At 43.8% G+C, this 19,922-nt stretch overlaps 1 long non-coding RNA gene across 1 annotated transcript in view; it reads left to right on the forward strand.

Moving 5' to 3' along the window:
* The first annotated feature begins 7,348 nt into the window (after nt 1–7,348).
* LOC143352983 (uncharacterized) overlaps nt 7,349–19,922 on the forward strand; it is a 323,795-nt gene continuing 311,221 nt past the window's right edge. Inside the window, exons 1-2 of the long non-coding RNA XR_013082033.1 lie at nt 7,349–7,443; nt 15,842–16,021. This is a non-coding gene — a long non-coding RNA (uncharacterized LOC143352983). The remainder of the gene's footprint in view (nt 7,444–15,841; nt 16,022–19,922) is intronic.

Genomic DNA, 19,922 nt, shown 5'->3' on the forward strand with positions numbered 1-19,922 from the left:
CATTTGGGGTCCTCTATAGCTGGTTGACGTTTGGCCGTTTAAAAACGGAGGACCCTGTATATTGGTTGATGAAAAGTATGCAATGACGAATATGATCCTCGGAAGGTTCACTTGAGATAAGTGTTGGAAGTGGACAAAAATTATTTTGGAGATAATTCGTTTGAATCGAACAGAATATAGCGAGTGATCGACATGAATAAAGTTCATTCGATTTTCACGGATCTCGTATAATTCCGGTCGCGAATTTCATTTAATGGCTCCGTCGCGCTACGGCGATTTCGAGCCGAATCGCGAAGATAAAGCGGCACCGATGTATCGGGGTTACCAGTCATGCATAAAGCATACGCTATTCATAAATAGAGACGAGATGATAGAGCATTTCTACGCGGGCTCATCCCCAGACTTCAATCCCGCCGATCTCCGGTAGTTGAATCTTTGAGCACGGAAATCAACCATAGAGCACAGAGATTGCTTTTAATAAACTGCACTTATTCGGCTTTCTCGAAATTTTCAAGGCGTGGCTCGGACTGCGAAATCAATGCTGCGAGTCGTCAAAATTTTATTCGAGAGTTTCGCTGGTACGCGCCTCGTAAAGCGTTTTATAAAAATTTATTGACTGATGCATGTACATATCTCAGATCGTTCCTTTGTACCAGGAATCTTCAATTTGGGACGAAAGAGACCGAATAATTGGAAAATAGATATTCAGGATCTTTTTTAATCTTTTATTTACGATTTTAGAAAAATAAATAATGGTACCTCGTGACAATATTATTGGCAAGAAAGGAATTTGTCACGACGCCGTAAGCGAATTGCACGTGCAGTTTTCTTAACTGCAGCATCCGGTCGAATGAATCTAGAATGGTTTTCAACGAATACGTATGTTTCGCAAATGACGGTTTTCTCTGTCTAGTTTCGGCGAATCATTCGACTCAATGGAAATGTATTCGTTCTGATTCGGTTGTTGAATAAAATATTAGTGTCCGGCTTTTGCTTTTATTTCTTGTCGCGGCCGAGTAATTAATTTAACCGCAATTAACCGGGAATTTTAGAGGCGCAACGATTGCGTTGTATCGCGGCCGGCCAATTATTAAAATGTTTTATTATTGTCCGCGTTTCAATCAATAACGTATTGTATGATGTTCGGTCGGATATATATTCTTTATGTATGAATCGATATTTTAAAGTGAAACGGTATACGTATATTGTGCAACAGAATTATTCAAAATAGCGTTCGAATATGTTGGTCGGGTGCGTGTGCCATTCAACGAGATACGGCTAATGCATCTATTCATTACATAGCGTTCATTGTGACCATTAATACGTGCAAATTTTTGCACGCGCCCGATCGTTATTTCTATTCCCGCAATTCCGCGAAGCTTTCGGGCCGGAGGTGGCGATGCGTTCGGTGAAAAGAGCGAATTTAAATATTTATCAAGAAATTCAAACGGTTTCGGAGCAGCTGAAGAGAACAAAAAAAAAGAACAACCCGTCTCGATCGATTAGCTTGGTGTTGAGTATACACTGGGGGAGGGGGGGGGGGGGAAGTATCACGGTTTAGTCCGAGGAAAATAAGAGCAAACTTATTTTCTTTTCTATATCGACATCCTCCTTGTTACTGGAAAATTGCATCGGAAGCACGCGTAACTACCCACTGAAGTCGATAAACAGAAGAGAGATACAATCTTCCTCGACTCGCTAAAGCGAGCTGGGTTCTTGCGGAGTGCGGTGTCGTCGTTTTTGGTAGTACACTTTTAAAAGAGTTTTTAGATAAGGGAACCTTAATAGCTAACACCGGCGAACTTGCTCGTCGCAAGTTTTAGTGCACCTTCCAGTTAATTTAACTACCTGCCTCACGTGTTATTAAAATCTTTATTCCTCCCCCATTCGCTTTCGCATAGCTCTCCGTACACGTCGCGTCCGATAAGTTAGGCTCTGCCAATCCTGACCCAAAAGTAATGCAGAATACAGCGGAGTTATTCAATTGTTCAACATTGAGAATATTCATCGTGTTTCAATCGAGTTTGCAGCAACACTTTTTTTTATAGCGTTCATTTGTTTTACCTATTGCGATGACCTGAAGATAATTGTTCTCTCTCACTTCGATATTAGTATAATTTTAACATTTTCTATGCATCGTTTCTTGACATCGTTTTCAGTGAATTCTCAAAATTTTAGAAATGTCTTACAATCGTTTTTATACGTGGATTATCGTGAAATTAATTTTTAACAGTCAAGAAGAAGCAGAAGGAATTCTATGACATGGAGAAATCGTACAGGGTGGGTCAAAAGTCACCAGAACATTTTAACATGGAATGACCCGTTTATTTCTTAAAAATTCGTATTTGTCCTGTCATAAACAAATTTGAATTTTAAATGGTGACTTTTAGGTCACCCCGTAGATGATCCTGACGAGTTTTCAGAAAAGGGAACACAAGCGAATGACAATTTTAATCGTCAAGTAAAGTCTAAACTGAAATCTATGTCATATATTACCGCAATTCTATACATTAAGAGGATCTAAATGTTTTGCCCAATTTTGTAATTACCGAGGAAAGTTAATTCAACAGAAAAACATTTTATGGTGGCAGTTCCTGCAATCATTCTGCCATCAATTACCATGTACGATTGCACCTGTGGATAATTGTCTATCATTTCACTCTGCTCCGAAGACTGACTAGAAACAGGGTCTTGCTAAATAGCTTTATTGAATCGTCTAGCGGACCCGAAACCAAAAAGCAATTCTACTTTTCCCTTTCTTTCTCCGTCCTTCGTGACTTCCAAACGTTTACACGAAGAGAACCACGTAAACATGTAAATGAAGAGAAAACATTCAAAAGCAGATGAACTATTTTAACTTTAGATAATTAAGAGAATATACACATGTATATGTGGATAACGTTGTCATTAAACACTCGTGAATCTGACGATGTCAACTAGAAACACGAGTATAACTGAATTTCTTTAACTTAACAATAAAAATATTTTATTTTACGCAGAAACAGGACGAATGAGATTTATTAACCATTGGCACTCGAATGGCGACTGTAAGGCGCCACTAAAAATTGCTGCATCATTATTCAAACTATTTGTTACATTATTAAATCTGTTTGCGTTAAATCAATTACTGAACAATTTAGTATTGTACGAGTAAATCGCACCATTTTCGTATGCATAACATGAAACAAACATACATAGAAGGGAAATATTCTAGGTCGGAAGAAATGTTTTTGGAGTTAAAATAGCTTCGAGTGCAAAGGGTTAAATATAATAAAAAAAAAAACGTTTGGTGCTAAAGACCTCCTTCCATACTTCCTTATGATGCAAATGGTTTAAGCCTTGAATTTATTAGCCGCAAAACCTGGAAGAAGCGTAATCCCTGGTGCAATAGTATGATCAACTATCACAAGAGTTAAACCAGCCCCACAAGAATAATCAACACTACACCTACCCAGCCTTAAAAGCGACTAATACACGTTGTCTTATAAAAATGACAAGCTTGAATTTATTTGGATTTTGTGCGGTTCGTATTACAACAAATGCTCTCCTAAATAGAATTATTTAATCATTTCCCACGAAAGCATCTTTACAATTTCAGTCATTGTAAAGTAAAAAATCTGGAACGGTCATTTTGACCGGCTGTGGTAGATTTACTGTTAACCCATAAATGCATGAGTGGGGTCCGCAAAGGACCCCAGTGTTGGATTTTGTGTTAACACTTTTAGCCGCGCCATTTTTAGTTTACAGAAATGTTACAGTTTTACAGAAAGTTTACAGAAATAAATTTTGGCTGTAATCAAAGTTAGCAAGGAATTAGGTAAGTGGGGTCCTCAATGGACTCCATGTATGCGTTCATGTTCCTAATATTTAGTTTACCTATGCACTTAAGGGTTAAAAAGAAACAAGTAGCCACCCCGACTGGCAACGCAGAAGAAAAAGACATCGAACAAGCAAACAATTTACAAAAAGTGTACCAACCCCCACCCCCAACCAGCCCCCCTCGATACAGCGTGCCGATTGGCGCATTAACATGTCAGCGAATTACGAAAATAAATGCGCCCAATAACCAAATGATACCCGCATCCCGGAGTGCCCGCGTCGGGATCCAAATACCCGTCGCCTATTTAAACAGTTTACTTAAGCCTACGCGTCTCGCACGGTTCCCGTGGCTGGCACAACAGCTTCAAATGCCGGCTGGAGAGAGACAGAGAGAGAGACACAGAGAGAGAGACATAGAGAGAGAGAGAGCGACTTTTAATTGCGCGCTTCGCGGAACGCATAGCGCGGGTGCAACGCATCATCCCCTTGCAGCGCGCGACTTCCTTAATGAGATGGCCGGCCGAGCCGCCTCATCGGTGTTAAAAATGTTGCTCTCACGCACAGGCTGGGCAAGAGAAACAGAGAAAAGGAGAGAAAGAAAGAGAGAGGGAGAGTATAGAGGAGTAGATAGAGGCTGGTAGACGACGTCGACGACGACGACGTCGACGGTGTGCATGTATTCCGTGCGCTAGGCTGTCGCGCGCACCCCCCTGTATCTTAGGGTGGGCAGGGTGGTGCGCGAAGAGAGGGTTGTTCTCGCTTCTTCCTTCTCTGTGCGGAAGTTACGCTCGCGGGGGGTGCTTTTACCGCCTCGCAGATAGCACCAGTAAGTATGTAGGTTCTTGGCGCTTGCGCGGCCCCCGCGTTCCGTCTCCGTCGCGCGCGCGCGCCCGTTTGTTACTCGATCTACCCTAGAGAAACGGGTGGTTGTCCTCGTCGCTCCTAGCCCCGGCCTGCATCGCCCGTTGGACGAACCGAGACAGAGTTCGAGAGCGAAAGAGAGAGAGAGAGAGAGAGAGAGAGAGAGAGAGAGAACCGAGGAGAACCGGCGAAAGAGACGGAGAGAAAGAGAGAGAGCGAGAGAGAGTGAGAGAGGAGTAGCGTGCGCCAGGCGAAAGCCTCGCGTGCGAAAGGGAGAAAGCCAGACACCGAAGGGAGAGAGGAGCGAGAGAAGAGCGAGAACGAGGGAGAGAGCGTGCGCGCGAACCACGAGGGAGAAAGAGTGAGAGAGCCGGAGCGTTGCGTGGGGAGCGATCGCAGCTCGTCATTCGAAGCCCGCCAACGGACGAGCGAGCAGCCACGGAACGGGACCGCGATTCAAACAACCCACGCGATCTACGCGAAAAATCCGAGTAGAAAGATCATCCACGCTCTCGCGCTATTCCTCCGCCGTCGCCGGCTCAACAGCGATCATCCGATCCGATCGAACCCTGACGAGTCCTGGTTCTCACGCGCGCCTCTCGTCAGACGCGTGCGACGACGGTGCCGAACGTCAACTTGACCTACGCGCGTACATACACGCGTAAAGTGTACACACGAGCTCTGAAACAACCGCGCACCGAACACGGGCCACGATTTCAGTGTCTCTCTCACCTGGCTCGTCCTCCGGCGACTCTGTTGTGTTCTCCGTACCTTGCTCGTTCGGAACCACTCGAACGAACCCGCTCGTTTCGCGCTCGGTCCGCTCCGGTCACGATCGTTGTCGGCCGCGCAGTGTCCTCTCGTCGGTTGTTGTCCGTCTCTCGCGTGTTTTCGTGATAGTGAAAACCGACGGCCGGAGAAGCCGCTGGTCCAAGCGAAACAGAGGAACCGTTTGACAGTGATTAAAGTGACCCGCTCCAGAGGATATAACCCGCAATCAGTTGACACTCTGCTAACCGATAGACAGAGAGAGAAAGAGAGCATATCATCGGAAAGGTTCTGTCTCTTCAGCAAGAAGAGACACCTGACCCAGTGTGTCTCTCTCTGTGTGTGTGTGTGTGTGTGTGTGGAAGGAAGTCACGCCGTGCCGCACGGATCTCGTGGAAATCGGTGGTACCGGTGCGCAAAATCGTACGCGCTTCGCCTTCGACGGGTCCAGGCGAATCGGGTTTTGTGCTTCGATCAGTGTTTTCCGGTTACTCGCTGCGCAACCAGCAGTTTCTCCGTTCCCGTACGCGTTTCGGAGTGTTTCAGTGCCGTTCGCTTCTCGTCGTCCGATCTCAACGTGTTCTCGTCGTTCGGTTCGGTTCGAATCGGGAAACTCTCAGCGTGATCCGTCGACGACAGCTCACCTTCGCCACGGATACAGCGAGACAGCCTCCTCCGCTGGGCTGACCGAGAAGAATAGACACAGATTCGATCGACAGCCGCGCATCACCCCCCCCCCCCCCCCGGTGCAACAACCCTCCTCGAACCAGGAAAAACAAGATTGCTTTTCGCGCGCGAAGTAACCGCGCTGTGAAACGCTTGTTTTCGACCGGTTTCCGAGAGCCTTGACCACGAGGGGTGGACATCGTTGGCGAATTTTCACCCCCGCGCATACACACACAACTAACAATTCGGTGCCGGTTTCGTTTTCTTGATCGAACTCTCCTCCGGTCGTATTTTTGCGACAGCAGGAACAGGAAGCGGAAGAAGACCCGAAGAGAAGTAGCAGCTTGCGGAAGTGGTTCCTCGGATTGAACGGGGTTTAGGCACCACCGAAAAACCGTACGCGCCGTGTTGTGCAGCATCGTGTGTTCGTCGTATCCCTGCGCTGCTAATTCGCGATCCGTGACATTCCGGTGCGAGCGTGTGTTCGTGGTGTTTTGTCAACGAGCGGTGCCCGTTGACGAATGGTCCATCGAGTCGTCGCGCGTCACGGTGAAAAAGTATCCGCGTGTGCGAGAGGCCCCTCCAGTGGATTACAACGAATCATCGGCGTCGTGTTTGCTACCCGCGCTAGTGTGCAGTAAGAGCAGAAAGAGCCCGAGAGAGGAAGAGAGAGTGAGAGAGGGAGAGAGAGAGAGATTCACAGTTCGATTCAGCCGCCGGGAGACCTCGTGAATCCCGAATCCGGCGTGTCGATCGAGACAACAGAGAGCGCGTGGCCAATTACTCGCGCACCGTTATTCGAGCACCGATTAATTGATTAATTAGCCCGCTAATTAATTCGTCGAGTCGCTTGCACCCGTTGCTAGACACATCGGTGTGCGTATATCGGTCGTTCGCTCGTCTTCTGTTTACTGTCGATCCCTTTTACGACTCTCTTCTAGGTTTTCCGGAAAGGTTGATAAAAGTCGATCGGGGCATTTTATTGCAAAAAAAAAAAAGGAAGAAGAGCGTCGTCTTTGTTGGTTGTGTTATATATTGTCGTCGGTTCGATTTGTCCTCGCGAACTACCGTTTCCTAGAGGCCCGATCATCGGCCACGCAAGCACTCGCAAGCACACGACAATCGCACACGCAGACCGGCCCGCGCCTTCTCGTAGATCCTTTGTCCGATTTAGCCGGGGATTACCGCGCGCGCGCTAGCTCGTGAGACCAGCACAGGCTCTGTAATTGTGCCACGCGCGCCGTGAACGCTTGTCCACGCGAAGAACAATAAACGGTGGTGTTTACGTGACGAAAGTGCAGACGCGGCCCACTCGGTCACTTGCAAAAAGTGAGTAGACCGCCTGTCACGTTTGCTATTACCTATGTCCTTTCGCGGAAAGGGAGAGCGAGTGAATGGGCAAGAGAGAGAGAGGGAGAGAGAGAGAGACGCGTGTGTGCATGTGTCACGCTCGATTCGCTTACACGACGCCCATCGTGTACGTTGCCGCTCTATGCACAAGCGATGCCTTGCCGCGGCATTCATTCAGAACAAAACAACCGGCCCCGTCCATTACCCACGTACCACCGCCGCCTCGTAATTATTCGAACGGACTTGAATGTTCGGAAGATGTTTGATAGCGCTCTAAACATTTAAATTCGAATCGCCCCGAGCGCCTCGCTCGCTCGACTCGCTCGATCTTTGATTTGTGCTCGAGTTTTCGTACCGATCGAGGGTTGCGCTTTCTCTCTCATAGATTAACTGCGATCCCTCGGATCGATGTAGTTGCTCGAGCGCTTTCGTTTCTGTGTTTTTGGTTGGACCAATGTGCAGTGACTACCAATAATATTCGGACGATTTTTAAAATACTGTAATTTTGTTAACGCATTCGCGACCGGCACATTTTTTCCGTTTCTAATATCGAGTACCGGCGAAAATAATGAAATTCTGAAGTTGTTGCCCCGCAAATTTGTATCGCTGAAGCAAGGATTAATTTATAATTTATATTTAAATCCAATCCCATTAAGGCGCCTAATGTTGCCGCATTCAGAAACAAAAATTTTCAGGATGGGAATTCACGTCAGCGGCAGTCAGGAATAGAAGTTAAAATGACGTGAATTCACGTCAGCGGTCGCGAATGTGTTAATGTTGGATCATACTACTTGGATTTTTTTTTAGAAGTTAGCAGAATTGGTTTGATGCATGAAGCGAAACAAATTTTTTACGAAAATTGCAATTAGTCGAAATTAAAGAGAAAATACTAGAAATTGTATTTTGCTACTTTTTGACGTGGACTTACGTTGAAAATTTGGAAAGTACGATTTGCAGATCTGCATGAATTATACATATTCTGAGAATTTCAAAATCACCCCCAAGTTTTCATCGTTAAACTGACGGAGCTCGTTGCAACGTCGACCGAGTTGGATGAAATATTCAGAATATGTATAATTGATGCAGATGTACAAAACGTACTTTTTAAATTTTTAATAAAGGCCCGTATAAAAAAGCTGCACAATACAACTTTTCGTACATTCTCTGCAATTTCGACAAATTGCAATTTTAATCAAACATTTTTTTCACGTTATGTAGCGAACCAATTGTTCTAACTTCTCAAAAAAAAAAAAAAAAAAATTCCGGTAGTATAGTCCGATATTGACAAGGTTATGCGATTTTTAAGAGCGTCCGAATATTAGTGGGAGTTACTCTACACAGGCTTACGAAAGTATTCGAATGCCCCTTCAAACAGTATAACTTTTTTATTACCGTCCCACAAGAATCGATTAGACTGTCTCTAATGTTTAAAAATGATCAAATCACGTTAGACAAAATGTTACATACTAGAAGTCGTTTTTTTAAATGTAATTTCTAGACACAGTTTTCAATAAAAATCATTGTGTCACCGTCAATGTCGGGGCAATGTCATAACAGCACACTTTTACCATTTATGTGACATTTCGGTTGCACTTGAATCGTGCAATACATTCTACTTGTGCATCGTATACGACAACGTCACGATCGCTTTCGTGCATTTCCTTTTGCAGTGTCCTTCGCGGTGACCTTGAACCTAAATACCGCTTCAGAGGAATGTAGAACGACTCCTCTTAACTTTTATGCTAACAACCGAGAGCTATTTGATTTAAAACGGTTTTGCAATTTTCGAATAGCAGCATACAACAATTTTAAATACAAATTAGAGTGGTTCTTGGCATAAAGGTTACTGGTACAGTACTATCACCTATATTTTATTTTCTTTGAGTACTCACTATATCGTTATCATAGAAACAATATTTAAAAAATTATCATAGAAAACGCGTGATGCGTCGTTCACTCATAAAAATGCAATTAGTTTCATTTATGCATATTAAACTAGTAATGCATGTCAGAGCAGTAATGCAAAATGGTAATGCATGTTAGAATTACCAAACAATCCCACAGAAAGTGTCCCAATAAGATTTTTATTTACGCACGTACCGTTCACAATCGTTGTCTTCCCTTCTTACAAATAACAAACACTATTATACGCAACTTGTAAATATTCGTTCTTGAAATTAAAATGGCACAGAATCGGCGGAACCAGAAATCGTTCCGAGTTCCCACATTCGCGTCACGACGGACTGCCACTCGAGCAGGACGTTTACGAGCGAGTTCGTGTCGTGTAATTAAATTAGCAGTCGCAATAATTAACCTTTAACGGATCTAATTAATGCTTGCCAATCCCGACGTCCCCGTATTTTTCATAGCTGCCGCGAAATTCTGGGAAGCGTGGCGACACGACCGACGAAAGTGTGTCGTGCCTGTTAAAATCGAGCTCGCACGATAAATTTCGACATACTAGCCGTAGTCGATAAACCGTGCGAACGTCCCTCTCTGTAAGGTTAATCGTAATTAAAGTCTCCGAACAAACGAAATAAATCGCGTCTGCCCCGCGGGGTGCCCAGCCGAGCTGTGTTAGAAACGATTCAACACTCTCGAACGCTTCATTAATTCCTGAGACCGTATCGAAAAACCGGAAGCATATTTGTGCCGATCGTTTCACCGGCCGGATCATAAATATTATCGAAACGTATCTGTCCACGGAGGGAACGATGATAACTCTCCGTGAAAATCAGGGTTCGATGCGGTAAATCTGAGGGAGAGGAAAGGGGGCAGTAAAAAGAGAAGAGGAGGGAGGGGAGGGGAGAGAATAAGAGAAAGAGAGAGAGAGAGAGGGAGGGAGAGACAGTCGGGAATAAAGACGGAAACGGGAGGAAGAACCTGTAGCTAAGGCTGAGCCTGTCCCGCTGACAGAATAGCGATCTATCCGACAGCTCGGTAGGTCTTTAATGGTCTTCTTCTCTACTGGATGTACACTGTTTTATGCTTTATTCCAGCTTCTTCTTCTTCTTCTTCTTCTTCCTCCTCCTCCAGTGTTCCCCGGCCCCGCGCCGCACGTTTCACTCTCGTTCCTTTCCGACTCACGTCGTAAACGTGTCTTTCGTGCAAAAACGCAATAAAGTTCCGCCTTTCCTTCGAGATCAGTCCGGACTGCGGCCCTGAAAGCAGGTGACTCTGCTCCAAACAAGATTCACTCGATGGGGGGTCCTTCGCAATAAAGAGGGAGCACAGGTCTCCGCCATTCCGCGACGGACCGTCGGGCCCCGGTCCTCAAATCAAATTCGGCCACTTATGCGAGAGCCCATTGTCGTCATCGCCTCGCGGAAAACCGTATTAAACAACCCTCGACCGTCCGTGAAAATTAGAACGTCCCTTGGGCGGTTCACTTTCTGTGGGACGAACAGCATCCGCATGTTGGTACTCGTGGGTTTAACGCTCGAGTTAATTGGTAGAAAAACATTATACCGGCGATTATTATACTAATAGCCACGGAAACCCTTACAAAAATTTATTGTCTTGTTTGGTTTTCACTTTTGTAGAATAGGTACAGTGAATTCCCGATATAAGTCACTGCGAGCCTCGCGTTTAAAGGTCACTGGGACTACCCACACCACCACGGATAGTGAGTTTTTATTTCAAATGCAACGTTCGGCGACAACCACAGATTTCGTCTAAATGTCACTCGCCAGAACCGCGGAAATGACTTATATCGGGAATTCACTGTATCGAGGATTTTTTTATCCTTAACGGTCCGGACGTCATTCAAGCTTACTTCCCATCACAAGCTGTTTTTCATGCGAACAGAAACTGAGGACTCTATATTTTTATATCAAGTATAGAAGGGAAAATATTTAGATTATTAATTAATTTGATTTTTGCTAGCATGTACGCGGCACTGGACTCGGTAACAGTAATTATTTTTTGTTTGGGGTTATTGTGTACAAGTTTTTTAAGCTTGCATTTGGTACAGCAGAATTTTATTGAAAAACCCACGGATAGGCTTCCGGTGGATAAATGTTAATATCAACACTATTTTTATTTTGGTTGTAAAAGTCAACGAGCAGTTAATCATTTCATTTTTAAGATGTTTTTATTCAGCGCAACGTGCCTGCGTTACGAAACATTGAGATAATTTATGAAAAAGTCACGGAATCTCTGAACATTATGCTGTGCGTTATCAAGCAGTGTACAAAATCAGTTTGACTATTTTCGAGTGAACTATAAAAGGGCCTGCCGATTAAGATGGTCAAAGCTGCCCTTAGAGGTTTTTCAATGATTAATGAACCATTCGAAAGCTGACCAAGAAAAACCACTCCGAGTAAAATTTCAACTCCCTATCTTGCCCGTGAGGGTAGTTAGAGGGTAAATTGGATTTCGCGCTTTTCCGCGCATTTTCCGCACTCTGATACTTCTTAAAATTCTGAAAAAATGTGGCATATTTTGGATCCTAAGGCGGATTTTTGAGAATTTTTTCAGACTTTATCCTTGCAAACTGTGGTCGTAAAAAATGAAAAACCCCCAAAATATCGAAAAAATTTCAGATTTCTCATTCTACTGTTTAGTTCCTTGATAAAGTACTATAACAGGCGGTGCCGTCAATGTTATTTAGATTTTTTGTTGTGGGACATCATTGTCAAAAACAATAAAAACCGAATTTTTTCGACGTTTCTGCTATTAGGAGGACTTGTTGGTTTTACCGCAGGTATATATTAATTTTTAACATCATTACATTGAAGCAAGTAATTGTTCGACCTAAGAAAGTGGATGTCAGTATGACAGTGGCAGCAGACACGTTAATTAAATTTTTTCTATTATTCGAACTCTCGATTACCTTTGTTCGGTACCGATATATTAGGTCGTCCCATAAGTGCCGTGTTTATATTATTCACCATTGAGAAGTATTTCAATGAAAAACCGCAGAAATTATATAGTGACTTTTATAGTGTCTTTCCAAAAAAGGTCGGAAGAGGTTGTGGAATGAAAGGGTGATTACATATTTTATTTTTAGAATTTAAATGGTACAAGAGTAAACAGCACGAACTTATGGGACGACCTGATACAATCGAGGACGCATGAACCGTGCAAATAGTCGGGATCTGTAATTAGGGTATCGGCGCGACGGTGTTGTTCGAAAGCGTCGTCGAGTGCCGGCTGGGGCGCAGAACGGCGGGATAATAGACAGGTGCATAGGAACTAAATTGAGCGCGGTTAATGCGAAAAAGTAGTATGAGACTCGGGGAGACAGACGTGACTGCAATAACCGGCCCTTCTGTCTTTTCCCTTCTAGGTTTCCGAGTTTTTCCTTATCTCGGTGTTCGCCTCCATAAAACATCGACGGATGCCGCGCCATTAAAAGCGAGTTCCCCGAGTTCGGTTTCGAAATATCTGATAAACGTTTCTTCGTCGAGCCGTTTTCGCGTTTCGCGGTGGCGACTCTTCGTTTCTGAACGGGATAATCTTCGTGTTTCTTGTCAGGACGTCGCACAGTGGTCCCAAATCGCCAAAACGAGGTCAAAACCACACAACTTATTAAAAAATTATCGGTTCTGCTTGAAAATTGGCAGTAGGCCGCTTTTGGGGTCGCTTATCACGAATCTGAACTTGAAATTAGAAAATTCGCTGTCTCATATTGACCTGCACGAGGGAAAAGACTAATTCTCCGCATTGCAAACTCTACCCTTTGTATTGTATAAAGTAGATATTCTATTCGCACTTCATAGTTCCCAAAGAAGGAGGAATTGAAGAATTGCTGGTCTTTTTACGTACAATAAGATCCCATAATCAAAAATACAGGTTCCCATTTGAAAAAACACAGTTGACCTTCAAATGACCTTGAAAACGCCATGCAAATAGAAAACTGATACTGCCCTGGACACGTGTTTTACACTTTTTTAACCCTTTGCACTCGAGTGGTGACTCTGAAGCACCACTAGAAATTATTGTGGCATTATTTCAAAGAAATTACAAAAAATATTACAAAATATTTGTTACATTACAAAATTTGTATTCAATGGATTACTAAACATTTAAATATTTTATGTGGAAATCGGATCAGTTTCGTATGAATAAAATGAAAATATTCTAAGACGGAAGAAAAATTTAGTTTTAAAATGAAAATAGCGCCGAGTGAAAAGGGTTAATATCTTTCGTACTTTTCGTGATATTCGGCTGGAAAGGTTTCCAATGAACAGCCGGTGTAAAAACAGCGTTCGTGTTTGAAAAATAGAAAAAAATTTCGGATATATGATTCTTTATATAAAAAATTGACATTCTATTCAAAATCTGTTTAAATTTTACAGAAAGACTTCGTGCATAACTGTCACAGTTTGACAAGAAATGCAAGGAAAGCACATAAAATAGCTACTCTGCGTTACAAAAAACAGTGCTACGACCACAGAGGCACCTAGGGGCAGCTAATTTTTTTTAGAATTGCAAGATAATACTATGCAGTAGAAGCTCCAAGAAGTTTTAGCTATAGACCGTGCGAGATTTGCAACTTTAACTCTACATCTTAAAAATTTATGCCTTCACTTTTACTCTCTCTTTGCATACATAGTTATCAGTTAACAATAAACGTTTGGCACTAAAAACTATGCAATTTACCTCCACAAACAGCATCCATAATGCACAATTAAGATCGAAACGTTTCAACAGAATTTGTACACTGTGCACTTAAAATTCGCAATGTGCTTCGCAAGCTTGAAAAGGTATGGTCTAACGAACTCGAAGTTCGGACTGTGACTGTTGGTCAGGTATAAAGAAACGACCTTTTCGCTGTTTACCCCCACTTAGAAACACTCTTAGACCAACCAACCCCATACTTAAAACTTTACCTAGCTGAAAGTTCATATTTTAGGTCTTGGCCACGTTTTCCGGCTTTGGGGGCGTTTTCCATCAGAACGATTCGTAACGATTACTAATATATAGCTTCCGAAACGGGTTTTCTGTAACGAGCTGCTCCCCCGACGTTTCTCCGGCAAACGGAAATTAGCAAGGCGGGGAAGATTTAATTTTTGTTCACGCGTCGACTGCAAGATGCGTCGTTAAAATTCTACCGGCCGAACCGGGACTGCGCGGCGCGCACGGTACAAATTAAGTTTCAGGTTTCTTCGTTACGATTGTTTCGAGCCCCGGTCGGCCCCGGTCTTTTCGTTCTCCTTTTATTGTCTACGCGGCGAAACCTTCTACGCCCTCGAGGATACCGGGCGGGCTATATAAGAGTCTTCCTTGAATCGTTAATTAGCCGGAATTCTTGGATTCTAATTACACGCGCAGTTTACGGCTTTATTTAAGCGGGACTGCTCCACCGTTACCCGTAATGCCGGCCGATCCCGCCACCAGCTAAACAGTCGTATCAACGACTCGTCGAGTTATCACCTGCGTAGAATACGGCTAGAACCCAGGTAATTTACTACCGAATCAACGCGATTACGCTCCTTCGACATGTGGTGGGAACGGCGGGACTACGAATCGACGGGGATTTTAGTGTCGGCGGAATCATAATTGATCTTTAATTTTATTTGAGGAAAGAACGCTTGACGACCACGTTACGTTAACGCGAGGATACATTAGAGCAGCATTTTAAATATTAATTAAGGGACACTGAAGAAATCAGCGAGTACCGTCACTCTGATTGTGTTTCCGCAAGATTCATTTCCATCGATCAATTTAGTAGGAACGAACATTAAATAAATTGTTCAAGAGCAAAATGAAACATAAAAGTTGAATGAAGGTACATGTCCTGAGAACAAGTTCTGATCTGATGTCTGACTACAGACGTCTCAATCTCCTTTCAACACTGTACCTCCTGTCGCCAATCAAATCAATGTCTTTTATGCTACAATTATCCAAATGATAATATCAGTGTAATAGTGTAATAAAAATTGCAAAAAATCTAGACAGCGTCCATCCTGTCAGTTTCATAAAGTAACATGTGCCAGTCGCGTTTAGTGCATGGTAGGTTCCGAATGAATGTATGCTTTTGAGTGCACAAAATGAGTTCTTCGGTCGAAGAACCATAAATGAATATTTCAGCCGTTCTAAAAGCATTCAAGAACTATTGCATGAATTTTGTAGCTTAATTGCATGAATAATTTCCGCCCCAACGTGCTTACAGCTAGGCTTCGGATTTTGTACATTTATAACAATAACGGGTAGACAAAATTTGAAAGAACCAAAAGATTAAGAAAATTCGAAGACATCAATTCTCAATATTCTCACTAAAATCAGTGTAAAAGGAAAGAATTTTTTGCTTGCTTCTTACAAGTGACAGCAGAAAATTTGTATTTTTCATAGAGATTCGCAGCCTGCTTGCAACTGTCAACTTACTACTTACAATCATGTTCAAGATCGTAATTCTGCATTTCTGATACAGGTGACCGATCCGACATACAGTTTTCTCCTGGAAGTGGTACACAAACGGCCTCAAGATTCAGCTCGACATCATGCCTTGGTTCATCCTCTTTCTTCTTCTGTTAGCTGTGATGGAGGCCTTCCCTCGGGAGGCCACCTGTTCCCGCCTGCCGGACATCTATTGGAACTCCACCAATCCAATGTAAGTTACCCGTGGCCGCGACCCTAACGGGCCGACACTCTACATTTTTTTTTCCCGGCGCAATTACCCGCGTTTCAGCGCGCGCGCACGCGACCGGCGAACCGATCCGGGCTCGGCAAACACATCCGGCGCAACGTAAACCAGCGAACGCGATTCGCTGCTCCCACATATAGACGTTTATTCGGTCATGTTTGCCGTCGCCTAATATTGTCTCTGTTCTGCTGTGCAAACGAAGTAGCAACCATTTTTAAGTATGTACACAACTGCTTTAAGTTGCGGCGCCGTGCACGATACAAAGCAAAGACTCCGGAACTACGTGTAGCTGCGTCCACGAACGGAAACGTGTGCGAAAACCCCCACAAACAGAAAAACTCCAAGTTGGAAACGGGACAATCGTGTTGTTCATAAAACGAACTTCCTAGTAAATTCAAGTTTTTATTTCTTAATTTATTATATAACCTCCACCATTATCGAGGACAGTTTGCCAACTTCCCTGCTAATTTTCAACCCCCCTCTTATAGAAATCCAGGGTTCGTCAAGCAAAATATGACTCGAGGTGCCTCAGAAATGTTAATATCAACACTATTTTTATTTTGGCTGTAGAAGTCAACGAGCAGTTAATCATTTCATTTTTAAATGTTTCATTCAGCGCAACGTGCAAAGTCATGGAATCTCTGAACATTATGCTGTGCGTTATCAAGCAGTGTACAAAATCAGTTTGACTATTTTCAAGTGAACTATAAAAGGACCTAGCCGATTGATCAAAACTGCCCTTAGAGGTTTATCAATGGTTAATGAACCATTCGAAAGCTAACCAAGAAAAACCCCTGTGAGTAAAATTTCAACCCCCTATCTTGCCCGTGAGGGTGGTTACAGGGTAAATTGGATTTCGCGCTTTTCCGCGCATTTTCCGCACTCTGATGCTTTATAAAATTCTGAAAAAATGTGGCATATTTTGGATCCTAAGGCGGATTTTTGAGAATTTTTTCAGATTTTTTCCTTGCAAACTGTGGTCGTAAAAAATGAAAAACCCCCCAAAGATCGGAAAAATGCAGATTTCTCAAAAATATGAAAAGCAAAGACTCCGGAACTACGAGTAGCTGCGTCCACGAACGGAAACGTGTGCGAAAACCCCTACAAACACAAAAACTCCAAGTTGGAAACGGGACAATCGTGTTGTTCATAAAACGAACTTTGTAGAAAATTCAAGTTTTTATTTCTTAATTTATTACATAATCTCCATCATTATCGAGGACAGTTTGCCATCTTTCCTGCAAATTTTCAATCCCCTCTTGTAGAAATTCAGGGTTCGTCAAGCAAAATATGACTCAAGGTGCCTCAGTAATGATCCTTTTTAGAATATTTTGAACACAGGCTGAAAATTGTAAAAGAATACGCGTTTCCTCTTCCACAGGATCGGTACAGAACTGAGGACAAAACAAATTCTTTGCAAATAATTGATTACTTGTGGGTCTAGCACTTTCCTAGAAGAAATTCCCCGAATTTTCCAAGGATCTGGCAGAAGGTCCTTGTCCGGGAAGCAGATTTTCGAGGGTGGCGTGTACCCCCTTGCCATCGAGTCATCGTATACACCGAAAACATTACGCACCCCCAACCCCCTCGGCCGGTTTCACCGGTGCTTGCGAAGAATGCAAGCTCCGTTTAATCTCATCCGAGATATTACCGTGAATGTCCTTGTTCCGAATGGGAGACGACCGCATTTCCACGTTGAGGCATTCCACGAATGGTAACGCGTTTCCGAGCAGAAAGACCTCGAGGTTTCCCGTTGGTAGCTAACGCCACCGCGGCAGGTACATCCTCGGCGAGGCCGCTGTAACGATCGCTCGATCCTTATCGCTGTTTATCCCGGCATAACAGCATCCCTGTCGGAAATTATTTGCCGACCTCCCCAGCCGCCGCCACCGCTCTCTGTATCTTCATCGAAACTGATTCTCCCTTTCTATTACACCTTCCACGTTGTCGCAGCCCTGTGGCCCTTTTATTTTTCCGTCGAACTGCTTCCCCGTGTCGTTCGCTCGTTGCTCGCGGCAATTGTTATCTCGAATCTCACTTTCCTGCGCTCTACTCGCGACTAAATATAATAAGCTCGGGAAACGTCGAAAGAAACGTGTACGGGCTGTTTGTGCGTGGATCCTCCGCGGAAAAATACCGTTAAAATTGTAGAACCGAGTTTCCCGGCTCGGTTCGCGGGAAAACCGAGCGCGTAGATCCTGTGTCGTTGCATCGTTGTGACAGTGTAGGTCGTCGAGAAAGGATGCGTTCTATTTGTTTGGTGTAGTGGGTTTTTGATGGACATTCTTATTTTGAGCAATCTAGCCGTCTTAATAAGAGGCAACAATTCTAAAATGTTATTTCCTCAGCTATCTCTGGGGAGGGTTGAGAAGGTTTCCGAAGATCTGGGAATTATTCAATGCTTGTCAAGGCCCACTTTATTCCCGGTAAGTGTCGGGACACTTATGGCCGGGCCGGGCTTTTATGGTCGTCGAATGGGGAGTTTCGGGGGCCGATTCCCTGACCTTTCTCTCCCGGCTTTTATTTCCCCCGGTTCGAAGCATTTCGTCAGCAACAGGGAACCGTCGCGGCGCGGCGCGGCGCGTCTCGATCGTGACGTATCACCGCGATATTTCTTTCCCTCGAGTCGGCGATACTCGCGCGCGACCAAGCCGCCGTACGTGTGGATTTTTACTCTTTCCGTTCGATCGGTTTCCTTTTTCTCCTTTTCCCTCTTCCGAGTATACCGCGGAGGGTGGATAGAAGGGAAGAAAAAAAGAGAAGGGAGGAATTGAAAGCCGAACGAAAAAGGTCCGGCCGCGTGTTCACGCCCCTGCCGGCTTCAGGATGTACGTGCGATGCTGTGGCCGGCTCTCTCTCTCTCTTTCTCTCTCTCTTTCTCTCCCTCTGTCTCTCCGAGCTATACGGCATTATAAATGTACCGGGTGTGCCCAGCCGAACTTCCAAAATCGATTTACCTAACCGCGTTTCGCGCGCGAGGGTCAAGTGCAGTGTTAGCGCAGCGGAACGGGTGCACACTGTGCGCCGGTGCATGGGGAACGCATGGGGAACACATGCGGAACGAGCGCACGCTGGCGTTTCAGTGCACGTTGCGACACTCACTGCTCCTAGAAAATACTATAGACAGAATCGTGAACGATTTTCTTCATTCTTGGATAAATTGAGATGATTGGACCGAGGACCTTCGCGCAGAATAACGATTTTCTGCAGGTCAGTTGTAAGAAATTGCATTGTCTACCGGAAATTAATAGGCTTCTAAATGCCTGTGCACGGAGCACTAAAAGTGATTATTTTCCATTACTGTATAAAAATTAGAAGAGCGCATCTGTCAAAATTTTTAGCCATCTTTTAAATAGTATAAACCCGAAGAAATAAGTTTTTGGAATAATTCCCCATGGATGAGTCTTTACAATCTTGATAATCTTAAATTAAAAATATCAGAAGCCGTCATTTTGACGGGTCCCGTGAGTCTAGTGTTAAAAAGAATTTTGATACCTCTCCTTTCGATAACAATGACTAGACGGCAAATCTTTATGCGGAATAACAATTTGCATGAGTGCAAATGTCATTGTACCATACATAGGACGGGTGAAAGCAATTCTTACATGAGCCTTTTTTTTTGTATTTTTCTGACGATTTTTGAACATCCTTATATCGGTAACGAATGTTTCATACCATTCTGACTGAATTAATTTTCAGTGAATGTTTTCACAGATTTGTATTCCATCTATTCGTTTCTGTCATAAATCCGTCAAGTTCGTAGTTTATTCATAACTGGTAACAAGTCATAACAAATAGTGGCGAATGTATAATGGATTAGGACGTAGTTGTTGTTTATTTATGGATGAATAGCATTGGCATACTAACA

This window comes from Halictus rubicundus, chromosome 3 (genome assembly GCF_050948215.1).
Source record: "Halictus rubicundus isolate RS-2024b chromosome 3, iyHalRubi1_principal, whole genome shotgun sequence".
Lineage (NCBI taxonomy): Eukaryota > Metazoa > Arthropoda > Insecta > Hymenoptera > Halictidae > Halictus > Halictus rubicundus.